Here is a 14,266-nt window from a genome sequence, read left to right on the forward strand (position 1 = left end):
TTATCCTGCATTTCTCCAACACTGCCAGTGTTACTAAATAAATTATCCTTGGCAGGTTACTTGCTAATTACATTAAACCATCATATTCCTACATACTTATTATTCAAGCACTAAGGATAAATCTTAATGCATTGTGTAATTCTTATTGGCTACAATCATTTCCAGGCCATGTTCTGGGACCAGGGTGTGCTTTTACATAGAGTAGTGAAATAATGGACTTTCTTTTAACCACCACAACCAGTATCAGTGTAATATAATTTGATCAAACTATATGGCCATCTGTATGCTTTGTCTGCCCTCTAATATCTTTATCTTTGTAGGTTTAAACTGTATTTAGTAACACAAGGTTGATGAGATCAGGTTATCTTTAACGTGCATATTTATGGTTTATTTTCATTGGACACAGGAATGGAAGAATCCTCACATGCTTTTGATTTTTACCCACACAGCAAACAAAATTTTGTATGATTATGAAAAATCATTTCCATTTTCTCTGTACTTTAATTTATTAATACTTCTTCACTAGTGAAGATGTGGGTTCCTCAGTTGCTAATTGAGAATTGTGGTTAGCTTCCTGATGAAATGAATTGTAAAAGAATAAACATAGTGGTTCTGTTTCAGCCACCTTTACATTGTTACACAACCCTTACTTGAAACTACACACATCAAAGTTGCTGGTGAACGCAGCAGGCCAGGCAGCATCTCTAGGAAGAGGTGCAGTCGACGTTTCCTGACGAAGGGTCTCGGCCTGAAACGTCGACTGCACCTCTTCCTAGAGATGCTGCCTGGCCTGCTGCGTTCACCAGAAACTTTGATGTGTGTTGCTTGAATTTCCAGCATCTGCAGAATTCCTGTTGTTTTTGTTCCTTACTTGAAACTGTTACTTTTTTGCAGGTAATAAATACTGTTGTGCTAGTAAATGACAGAATTGCTGATTAGATTACAAATAGTGAAATTACAATGATCCACAGAAAGCTCAGATAGTTTTTGCCCAATGTTTTACACCTCATTAAATTGTAAGTAGTAACAAATTAACTAATCTGGATGAGCTCATTTTGTGATTTTGTTAAATCACAGTTGTTACCCATCTGCTGTCAGCTGAAGCAATTTTAATTTGATGTCCACTTTCCTGTGCCACGGTGAATGATTAGTGTATTTTTAAAATTTCCCCACTGTAATAAAATCATGAACTTGGTATATCTGTGTGTGTGAACTGAATTCATTAAGGTTTTAACAGCTATATCTGGGAATGACGCTTTTTAGCTTGCTGAGTTACTCCAGTTTATTTGTGTGTGGCTTTCTCAGAAACTGCTGATTACCTGTGATTTCCATGCACAATAGTCTCTGTCTAGAGTTTACAAGAATGGTGTGAAAAACAAAAGACATATAGTGAGCAGCAATTCTGTAGGTAAAGACGCCTGGTGAGGAGTCTGAGGAGAATGGCAAGAGTGGATCAAGCTGACAGGAAGGCGATAATAACTCAGATAACCACACATTGTAACAAATGTGAGCAGAAGAGCATTTCAAAACGCATAATTTGAACGTTGAAATGGATGGGCTTCAACAGCAGGTCACAGACGTACACTGAGTGTATATCATAGACTTCATGTCAAACTGCCAAATCACTCAGATGTTGGCTCTCCAACACTGACTCCCTGCCCTCGATTTCCATTTGGAGTAATTATTGAATAAATTTAAGCGCCGTGCCCATTTCCTCGGCTTCATCCCATTAAATACTTACTTTAAAAAAAACCATAACAGATCAACCAGTAGATGGCGATGTGTTCGTACTGAAGGAAACACTGAAGCTTTTTAATTGACAAGCTGAAGTTTTTCACCAACTGACTTGTTTTTTGACTCATCCAGATTCTGTTACTTCAGGTGGCAAACGTCTACAAAGTTAAAATTAACATCTTTATAATCTTATATTGCCAGTATGATCTTGATTTGGTATCTTCATATAAAGCAAAGAATTTCATTCATGTTTGCAAGTCACTTTCCAATGAAGATGTTGTAATGTCAGGGCAAATCAGAGATGCCAAAATCAAGGAAGGAAACAAATCGTGTTGGGTGGGTAGGGACGAATCGCTGATGTTTGCACTATCTATTTATTTTATTACTTATAGTCATTTTATGTCTTTGCACTGTCCTCTTCTTAACAACAACAGATTCCAGGACATTTATACTCAGTGACCACTTTATTATATACATCTGTACACCTGCTCATTAATACAAATATTTAGTCAGCCAATCATGTGGCAACAACTTAATGCATAAAGGTATGCAGACACGACCAAAAGTTGCAGCTGTTGTTCACAACGACATCAGAAAAGAGAAGAAATATGATCTAAGTGACCTTAACCATAGAATGATTGTTGGTGCCAGACAGGGTGGTTTAAGCACCTCAGAAACTACCGATCTCCTGGAATTTTCAGACACAACAGTCTCAAGAGTTTACAGAGATTGGTGAGTGAAACAAAAAAAAAATCCCTTGAGTGATAGTTCAGCTGGTGAAAATGCCTTGTTAATGAGAGAGGTCAGAGGAGAATAGCAATTCTGGTTCAATCTGACAAGAAGATGACAGTAAATCCAATAGCTATGCTTTATAAACGTGGTGTGCAGAAGAGCATCTCTGAATGCACAATATGTTGAAGCTTAAAGTGGATGGGCTTTGTTGCAGAAGACCACATCGGGTTTACTCCTGTACCCAATAAATTGGCCACCGATAATTCATAGATAATAATTTTGATTCTGATTCTGCCAAAGGGGAAGTCAGTGCCGGGTTTCTCAAATGCCTCTTCCTTTTGATCAAAGTGCTGCTCCTGAATGTATATGTGGGCTGGGTCTTACCAGTGATTTCTCAGTGCAACCTGTCATGACTGTGATTGTAACTAGTGGTTCCTTACTGCAGCCCGTGATTGTAATCAATAGTTCATTTATCTAAGTACAGATTGGCCTCAAAAAATCCTCTGCTATCACTCCATAACTATCCCAGTCCTACTGCACCTCATCTCTGATGTTTTCCCTGCTCCAGTGTGTAACCTATGGGACAAATGAGTAACTGTTCAAATGTATTCACCTCTACTCCAGAACCATGATCACACCAACATCAATTATTGAGTTCCTATATATAGACAACATTATGAGTATTCATTGAGAGAAAGGGCTTTGGAAACAACATCAGAAAACAAAGATCCACTATTTAAGTATTCCAAAGTCAGAGATATTCAAATAATTACAGTCCCTTAAACCAATGTTAAAGCTTTTATGGCCTGTAGCAGTTGGATTTTCCCCTCTGTGCTGTCAAGGTCTTATCACAGATCAGCCCATGCTTTTGGAGTGCAGAGAATGCAGACTACATGAGTATGGGCACAGGAAGTCCATGAGCAGCAATCCTATTTAGGGATACCAGGCCAGCAAAATCTGGTCATCTAGCTGATTATTCATTTCTATGCTGTTTATGTGACCTAGCTGTAAGGCTGTTGTTACAGAAGACCATGTTGTATGCCTGTTGCTCTACATTTTGACAGTTCTAGATATCATTGTGACAGGAAATGTACAAAACATCCTGAAGAGTTTTCATATCTTTCAATATTTGCAGCTCTTCACAATCTGATGGAGGTGTAATCCACCAATGTGAAAATAGTACATTGAATGGATAATGAAATTCAAAAAGGACAAAAATATTCTGCAAGAAATATAAATAGAAATGAGCTGCCTGAACTTGGGAGATTAGCTTGCCAAGCCCATTAAGCCATATATAGTCCTTAGCTATAGTCTGAATACCCCTGGAGCATTGAGAAATTCTTTAAACACAGAGATGGTTCAATTTTTATTTACTAATAATACATCCAAGATTAATTGTCTTTATTCGTTGCTTATCTTAATGTACAAAAGGATGTGTCTTAAGAAAGATGATCTGCAGCAAATTATAAAATGAATTAGATTATGACAAGCTGTTGTTTCATACTGACTATCTAAGTGCCTGCAGCGAGAAAGTACATTGATTGTCAAACTGAGGGGCAAAGTATAAGACTGCCAGAACTCTGAATTCACAATATTCAGTCATGCAGATAATCTCTCCAAAAGAAAGTAAGCACTGTACTAATGACCCTTCCACATAGTTGGATATTCCTTGACCAATGTGTTAGTGACTGAAAAGGACTTGCCAATGTCTATAGCTGCAACATTACTTCACAGCTCTAGAAGTCAATACCACAGTTGATGAATGCCAACACACCATATGCCTTCTTAACAACACTGTCGACCTGCACAGCAGCTTTGTGTGTCCTCAGGACCCCAGGATCTCTCCGATCCTCCACACTGCCAAGAGTTTTACTATTAATACTATGTTCTGTCTTCAATTTTGACCTACCAAAATGAACCACTTCACACTTATCTCAGTTGAACTCCACCTGCCACTTGTCAGCCCAGTTCTGCATCCTGTCGATGTCCCGCTGTAACCTCTGACAATCCTCCAGGCCATCCACAACACCCCCAACTTTTGTGTCAAAGTTGTAGAGACCTTGAAAGTGAGTCCATGAGTTTTGTTCAATGATCAGTTTAGAGTTGTGGTGAGTTGCTCCATGAGCCTGATGGTTGTAGGATAATAACCATTCTTGAACCTGGTGGTGTGGGACCCAAGGCTCTTGTGCCTGCTTCCGATGGTGGTAGCGAGAATAGAGCATGACCTAGACGGTGGGGCTTCTTGATGATGGATGCAGCTCTTCGTAGATGTGCTTAGTGGTGGGGAGGGATGCTCTTGTGATGGACTGGGCTTCATCCATCACATTTTGTAGGCTCTTCCATTCTTGGGCGTTAGTGTTTCCATACAAGGCTATGATGTAACCAGTCAGGATACTCTCAAATGTGCATTATAGAAGTTTGTCAAAGGCACACTCTCCAGATCCAGGCACCATCATTGTAAATCTCCTCTGCGCTCTCTCTAGAGTATCCACATCCTTCCTGTCGTGAGGTGACCAGAACTGAACACAGTACTCTAAGTAGGGTCTAACTAAGGTCTTATGTAGCTATAACATTACTTCACAGCTGTTGAACTCAATCCCATGGTTGATGAAGGCCAACACACCATACGTTTTCTTAACAACACTGTCAACCTGCGCAGCAGCTTTGAGTGTCCTATGGACACAGAACCCAAGATCTCTCTGATACTCCACACTGCTAAAAGTCTTACCATTAATATTATATTCTGCCTTCAAATTTGACCTACCAAAATAAACCACTTCACACCTATCTAGGCTGAACTCCACCTGCCACTTTTCAGCCCAGTTCCGCATCCCGTTGATGTCCCTCTGACAACCCTGCAGACTATCCACAACACCCCCAACCTTTGTGTCATCAGAAAACTTACTAACCTTCCCATCTAATTCTTCATCCAAGTCATTTATAAAAATCACAAAGAGGAGGGGTCCCAGAACAGATCCCTGCGGAAACCACTGGTCACCAACCTCCATGCAGAATGTAAACCATCAACAACCACCCTTTGCCTTCTGTGGGCAAGCTAATTCTGGATCTACAAAGCAAGGTCTCCTTGGATCCCAAACCTCAATTTCTGAATGAGCCTTGCATGGGGAACCTTAACAAATATCTTACTAAAATCCATATACACTACATCCACTGCTCTACCTTCTCAATCTGTTTTGTTACATCCTCAAATAATTCAATCAGGCTCGTAAGGCATGAACTGCCCTTGACAAATCCAAGCTGACGATCCCTAATCAGATTATATCTCTCCAAATGATCATAAATCCTGCCTCTCAGGATCTTCTCCAACAACTAGCCCACCACTGAAGTAAGACTCACTAGTCTATAATTTCTTGGTTATCTCTACTTCCTTTCTTGAACAAGGGAACAATATTTGCAACCCTCCAATCCTCCTCCTGATGCAAAGATCATCACCAGAGGCTTAACCATCACCTCCCTCGCTTCCCACAGTAGGCTGGGGTATATCTCTTCCGGTCCTGGCGCGATGCTGAGAAGATCAATGGAGTCTCTTTTCCACCCATTAGAGATATTTATTAGGGGCGCTGTGTAAGCAGGGCCCTTAGCTTTGTCAGTGATCCGTTCCATTTGTCCAACAATCTCATTGATCCCCTACCATCAGGCAGGAGGTACCATAGCATTAGGACTAGAACTGTTCAGATGAGAAACAGCTTCTTCTTCAGGTTGTCAGATTACTGAACTCTCTACCACCACCTAGGTCTCATGACGTTTGAAGCGCCAGTAAGCTTATGCTGTTTAACTTATATCGCAAATGCAACTTATTATTTGTGAACTTATTTAAAGCAATATTATAATAAAGCAAAGTTATATGGTTATATTAAACGAAAACAACAGGAATTCTGCAGATGCTGGAAATTCAAGCAACACACATCAAAGTTGCTGGTGAACGCAGCAGGCCAGGCAGCATCTGTAGGAAGAGGTGCAGTCGACGTTTCAGGCCGAGACCCTTCGTCAGGACTAACTGAAGGAAGAGTGAGTAAGGGATTTGAAAGTTGGAGGGGGAGGGGGAGATCCAAAATGATAGGAGAAGACAGGAGGGGGAGGGATGGAGCCAAGAGCTGGACAGGTGATTGGCAAAAGGGGATACGAGAGGATCATGGGACAGGAGGTCCGGGAAGAAAGACAAGGAGGGAGGGGGGACCCAGAGGATGGGCAAGAGGTATATTCAGAGGGACAGAGGGAGAAAAAGGAGAGTGAGAGAAAGAATGTGTGCATAAAAATAAGTAACAGATGGGGTACGAGGGGGAGGTGGGGCCTAGCGGAAGTTAGAGAAGTCGATGTTCATGCCATCAGGTTGGAGGCTACCCAGACAGAATATAAGGTGTTGTTCCTCCAACCTGAGTGTGGCTTCATCTTTACAGTATAGGAGGCCGTGGATAGACATGTCAGAATGGGAATGGGATGTGGAATTAAAATGTGTGGCCACTGGGAGATCCTGCTTTCTCTGGCGGACAGAGCGTAGATGTTCAGCAAAGCGGTCTCCCAGTCTGCGTCGGGTCTCGCCAATATATAAAGGGCCACATCGGGAGCACCGGACGCAGTATATCACCCCAGTCGACTCACAGGTGAAGTGTTGCCTCACCTGGAAGGACTGTTTGGGGCCCTGAATGGTGGTAAGGGAGGAAGTGTAAGGGCATGTGTAGCACTTGTTCCGCTTACACGGATAAGTGCCAGGAGGGAGATCAGTGGGGAGGGATGGGGGGGAGGAATGGACAAGGGAGTTGTGTAGGGAGCGATCCCTGCGGAATGCAGAGAGAGGGGGGGAGGGAAAGATGTGCTTAGTGGTGGGATCCCGTTGGAGGTGGCGGAAGTTACGGAGAATAATATGTTGGACCCGGAGGCTGGTGGGGTGGTAGGTGAGGACCAGGGGAACCCTATTCCTAGTGGGGTGGCGGGAGGATGGAGTGAGAGCAGATGTACGTGAAATGGGGGAGATGCGTATAAGAGCAGAGTTGATAGTGGAGGAAGGGAAGCCCCTTTCTTTAAAAAAGGAAGACATCTCCCTCATTCTAGAATGAAAAGCCTCATCCTGAGAGCAGATGCGGCGGAGACGGAGGAATTGCGAGAAGGGGATGGCGTTTTTGCAAGAGACAGGGTGAGAAGAGGAATAGTCCAGATAGCTGTGAGAGTCAGTAGGCTTATAGTAGACATCAGCGGATAAGCTGTCTCCAGAGACAGAGACAGAAAGATCTAGAAAGGGGAGGGAAGTGTCGGAAATGGACCAGGTAAACTTGAGGGCAGGTACCTACCACCTACCACCCCACCAGCCTCCGGGTCCAGCATATTATTCTCCGTAACTTCCGCCACCTCCAACGGGATCCCACCACTAAGCACATCTTTCCCTCCCCCCCTCTCTCTGCATTCCGCAGGGATCGCTCCCTACACAACTCCCTTGTCCATTCCTCCCCCCCATCCCTTCCCACTGATCTCCCTCCTGGCACTTATCCGTGTAAGCGGAACAAGTGCTACACATGCCCTTACACTTCCTCCCTTACCACCATTCAGGGCCCCAAACAGTCCTTCCAGGTGAGGCAACACTTCACCTGTGAGTCGACTGGGGTGATATACTGCGTCCGGTGCTCCCGATGTGGCCTTTTATATATTGGCGAGACCCGACGCAGACTGGGAGACCGCTTTGCTGAACATCTACGCTCTGTCCGCCAGAGAAAGCAGGATCTCCCAGTGGCCACACATTTTAATTCCACATCCCATTCCCATTCTGACATGTCTATCCACGGCCTCCTATACTGTAAAGATGAAGCCACACTCAGGTTGGAGGAACAACACCTTATATTCTGTCTGGGTAGCCTCCAACCTGATGGCATGAACATCGACTTCTCCAACTTCCGCTAGGCCCCACCTCCCCCTCGTACCCCATCTGTTACTTATTTTTATGCACACATTCTTTCTCTCACTCTCCTTTTTCTCCCTCTGTCCCTCTGAATATACCTCTTGCCCATCCTCTGGGTCCCCCCTCCCTCCTTGTCTTTCTTCCCGAACCTCCTGTCCCATGATCCTCTCGTATCCCCTTTTGCCAATCACCTGTCCAGCTCTTGGCTCCATCCCTCCCCCTCCTGTCTTCTCCTATCATTTTGGATCTCCCCCTCCCCCTCCAACTTTCAAATCCCTTACTCACTCTTCCTTCAGTTAGTCCTGACGAAGGGTCTCGGCCTGAAACGTCGACTGCACCTCTTCCTACAGATGCTGCCTGGCCTGCTGCGTTCACCAGCAACTTTGATGTGTGTTGGTTATATTAAAGTTAAATTGGATAGATATATGGACAGGAAAGGAATGGAGGGTTATGGGCTGAGTGCAGGTCGGTGGGACTAGGTGAGAGTAAGAGTTCGGCATGGACTAGAAGGGCCGAGATGTCCTGTTTCCGTGCTGTAATTGTAATATGGTTATAATATTACTTGTGTCTTTTATGTGTGAGTCACATGTACTATGTTGTGTACCTTGGTCTCCAGGAATATTGTCTCATTTGGTGATATAAATATATTTGGTTGAATGAAAGTAAACTTGAACTTGAAATTTGGGGAGCTAGTGATCAAAATATGATAGAATTCACGCTACATTTTGAGAGAGGGAAGCTAAAATCAAATGTATCAGTACTGTAGTGGGATAAAGGGAATTACAGAGTCATGAGAGAGGAGCTAGTCAAAGTTGATTGGAAGGGAACACTAGCAGGGATGATAGCAGAGCAACAATGGCTGGTGTTTTGGGAAGTAATTCAGAAGGTATAAGATTGGTTCATCCCAAAGAAAAAAATAACATTTTAAAGGCAGGATGATACAACCATGGCTGATGAGGGAAGTCAAAGATAGCACAAAAACCAAAGAGAAGGCATAAAAGTTAGCAAAAATGAGTGGGAAGTTAGAGAATTGGGAAACTTTTAAAAACCAACAAAAGGCAACTAAAAGAGCCATAAGGAGAGAAAAGATAAAATATGAATGTAAGTTAGCCAATATCTAAAAGAGGATAGCAAGACATTTTTCAGATATATAAAGAGTAAAAGAGAAGCAAGTGTGAATATTTGATCACTGGAAAATGATACCTGAAAGGTAGAAATAGGGGACAAAGAAATGGTGGACAACCTCAATAAGTATTTTTGCATCAGTCTTCACTGTGGAAGACACTAGAAATCTGCCAGAAATTGGGCAAAAGTGTTGGGGGCAGAAGTAATTGCTATTACTATGGAGAAGGTGCTTGGGAAGCTAAAAGATCTGAAGGTAGAGAAGTCACCTGGAACAGATGGACTACACCCCCGTGTTCTGAAAGAAGTAGCTGAAGAGATTCTGGAAGCATTAGTAATAATCTTACAGGAATGACTAGATTCTGGAATGGTTCGAGGACTAGAAAATTGCAAATGTCACTCCACTGTTTAAGAAGGGAAGGAGGCAGAAGAAAGGAAATTATAGGCCAGTTAGCCTGACTTCAGTGAATGGCAAGATATTAGAGTCCATTATTAAGGATGATGTTTCCGGGTGCTTCGAGTTACCCTCAAAATGGTCCATCTGCTTCCATTCTCTCGATTTTGCCATGATACCTATCAGAACCAGGTTTATTATCACTGGCATGTGACTAACGTCGTGTCAGTGACTAATGACACCACTAGCTCAGCATGTTTATCGTCCAGACATGTATGTTCTGTAGATCTACTTTCTTTTACATCTCCTACCTGTCATTATATGATACTTCCTGATCAGATCTCACTTCTTTCCCTCCCTTGTCTATTTAGATTCATGATTCATGCATTACTGAAAAGTGGCAAGGACTGTAACCAGCACTGGTAAGACTAGTATTTCATGCCCACTTCTATGTACTCCCAAGATATTAATGATCATTCACAAACAATTTTTAAAATATGGTGTAAAATTTACACGTATAATATACTGCACAAGTGATAGAAAAATAAATTTGCATAAAATGTATTTCATTTTAATGCATTTAAGATGGCACAGCTTCATATTACAGAAAATCCCACTACAGACAGTTTTCTAGGAATGTACCCTCCCCATTACAGGAGGAGTCACCTGTATTTGAAAGGAAGGCATTCCAATAGACAGGGAATGCCAGGACTTTGACCAAGTCACCATGGAGTAGTTCTAAATCAGGGACACATTTCGGATTGGAAAGGACTTTATACGTGGTTATGCTCCAATATTCATATTGCTCTGGCTTTGGAAATGGCAGAGTTTGCAGGTTTGGCCGATGCTGGCAAAGGTTTGGCAAGTTATGTTCTGCCTTGCATTCTGTCACAGACTTTGGCAGGGTGGGGAGTTAAGGCACTTAATCTCTTGCAATCGGATTCCCAGCCTTGGGACTGATCATGGATCACAGGGCACTATAATAATAGAACACTTGAGATGGCAATTGGGATTTTGATCAAGTGGACTGCTTTGACATAAGCTATCTGATCTCCTGATTTTATTCATTTGTTTATTTGCAGAGTGCATTCCAGCACAGTTCTGCCTTGTATCTTGATAAAGCCTTTGGGGGTTAAGAAGCTCAATCACCTACCACTTGCCGCAGGATTCCCAGCCTCTGGCCTGATCACACATCCACAATATTTTTGTGACTAATCCAGTCAACAGTGCCTCCTAGAATTTCAGTGATGGGGTTAATGCATTTGAAAGTTAGACTTTTTCATTTTGGACGTACAAATAAATTCATTTCCCTCTCCATGACATACCCCTTTGGTATTGAAGGCTACACAGCTGGGTAGAGAGTCGGGTGCATGGGGAACACCCAAATGGCCTCTAATGATCATTAGGCATCCTAGGATAATTTCACATACACATACGGTGTATACTTATCAAGCCCCTTAAAAACTAGTCAAATCTAAATATTCACACCCAGTTCTAAATTTATCACTCCTTTTAATTCTAGGATGGAGTCAATTTTTTTAATGATTAATGACTCATGGATATATTAGAAGAGGACATGAAGATCGGATACATGTTAATCAGACTTGGGGGTTTATAAGATTAGTGTACCTACTTTGTATTGAATGGGTAATTCGGTAAAACTGTTTAATCCATCCAATTAAACGAACATCCTTAGGAGATGTGCAATTCATTGACATGAATACTGAGGGCTTTGTTAACTGGGTAACCGCGAATGTTGTATCCTTTTTAAACACAGATTTGGAAGATTAAGGCAAAAGTATGTAAAGGATGGAAAGTTATTGAATGGTTTATTATATATAATTTTTTTTGAATAAAGTATATTTTGAAATAAAAAAATTCCTGAAGGAAAACAAGGCTGATCTGCAATCTACTTGTATATTCCCATTTTCCCTCATGAGTTAATACCTCCAATTTGTAAAAGAAATTTCCTGACTTACTACATTTGGTGTAAAAAGATTGCTTGCTATCTTCAATCTGAAAACACTTGGCTCCTCTAATCTTAAACCTTATAATTGCTGGAAATACTTACTCTGTATCTACTAAAATTGCCCTTAATATGTAGACTACCTTGATCATAAATAAGCTTTACCCTAAAGTAGACTCGAGGGAATACAACCCTTACTTTTCTGTGTTATTCAGTGCCTATACTCAATGAGCTTCTGTAGAGTGAAAAAAACACTAACATTTTATATTGATGAGCATCTCCAGCATGTTGTTTTTATTTTAATGTGTAAATGAGTTTAAATTGCTTTGCAGTTCATTTTAATGATTTTGTAGCCTAAATTAGCATGATTGCATTAGTTTACTTACAGAAGCTTTAATAGTGTCAGCAGAAAAAGTAGCACTATTTCACTGAACACACTGCATGTGATTGAAAAGATTCTATTCTTTTTATCTCTTATTTCTTAATAGACATTAGCATTTTTGAAAATCATTGATTTAATTACCAATGATACTGATAGTTTGTCATGCTAACACTTTATATTCAGTAAGTACTTGATTGGTCAGGATCAGAATGAAAGGAAAATATACTTTTTTATTTACATTAAATGATGGAAGAAACTGGACTGGAAGAAAAACCTTTACCATTTCCTTTCACAATGTTAAAATTAAAAAATTGTAACAAGGCAGCTTCCTGAACTCAAAATTTTGATTGTATTACGGTATAGAAAAGTAACTGTCTTTAATTAATACAGACAAGGGCTGAAATGAGGAAATGTTAGGTAAGTGGAAGGCTGAGGGGTATAAGTTGATAAATGCTGCTATTTTCAGCAACTTATTTTATTTGAAGCCTATTTCAGAGGACTGACTTAGTGTACACAGCTCAATCAAATTAACTATATTTCATTAAATCTTTACAAAAGCAGAGTTTTACTGAAAATTAAGATGTTTGATAATATCAATCTATTTGATCCAAGTTCAAATTTCTGTTGTTTTTCCTTTGATTTAATTTTGGAATATTTAATTAAAGGATTCTTTTTATTGATTGCTCTGCTAAAATCAATTCAGAGATCGCAAACTGCATTGCTTGAAAACTACACAAATTCTCCAGCTTGGAATTCAGGAAGAACAACACGAGGCTTCGCCTGTTTGTGAACAGCTGTCATGAGCCACGACTCAGTCAGTTCAGCTGGTCCATGTCTGCTTATTGTTCCCCGTAACACAAGCAATTTATGCCAGACAAGACAAATGACAATGGCTGTTTAATCCCAAAGTAAGGCAAATGACAGGACAGGTACACTGAGATTTAAACATCGTTTTTTTTCTAGACTTACCACCTTCATTCCTGAAAATGCTATCTTTCCAAATGCGGCAAGAAGCATCGAGCACATGAATTTCCAAGAGAAAATTTCAATGAGTTAATCCAGTATAGAGGCCATTGAACTCTCGTACTCTTTCCATCCCCCCCCCATCAAATGCCACTGATAGGATAAACTTTTCAATCTTCGAATCATTTTCGTGACGCTCCTTTGAACCCTCTCCAATGTTAGCATATCCTTTCTTAGATAAGGACCCCAAAATTCTCCAAATGAGGCCCCACCAGCACTTATATAAAGACTTAAGATTACATCCTCACTTTTATATTATAGTTACATAGAAACATAGAAAGCCTCCAGCACAATACAGGCCCTTCGGCCCACAAAGCTATGTCGAACATGTCCTTACCTGAGAATTTACCTAGGGTTACCCATTGCCCTCTGTTTTTCTAAGATCCATGTACCTATCCAGGAGTCTCCTAAAATACCCTACTGTATCCGCCTCCACCACCGTCGCCGGCAGCGTAAAAAACTTACCCCTGATATCTCCTCTGTACCTACTTCCAAGCACTTTAAACCTGTGCCCTCTCGGGCTAGTCATTCCAGCCCTGGGAAAAAGCCTCTGAATATCCACACGATCAATGCCTCTCATTATCTTATACATCTCTATCAGGCCACCTCTCATCCTCCGTCGCTCTAAGGAGAAAAGACCGAGTTCACTCAACCTATTCTCATAAGGCATGCACCCCAATCCAGGCAACATCCTTGTAAATCTCCTCTGCACCCATCTGTTGAAATGAATGCTAACATTACATTTACCTTCCTCACCACAGGCTCAACCTGCAAATTAACCTTCAAGGGAATCCCGCATAAGGAATCCCAAATCTCTTCACACCTCAGATTAATGGACTTTTTCTTTGTTTAAAACATAATCTACGTTTTTATTTCTTCTGACCAGCTGACTTCCACCAGCGCCAACAGTTTGTAAATTCCGCCAGACACCTCGGTGGAAGAACGGAGCCTGCGGCTGCGAGATACACTAGAGCGCATGCGTGGTTGGTCGCGGGCCCGGCTTCT

Source organism: Mobula birostris, chromosome 2 (genome assembly GCF_030028105.1).
Source record: "Mobula birostris isolate sMobBir1 chromosome 2, sMobBir1.hap1, whole genome shotgun sequence".
NCBI classification, from domain to species: domain Eukaryota; kingdom Metazoa; phylum Chordata; class Chondrichthyes; order Myliobatiformes; family Myliobatidae; genus Mobula; species Mobula birostris.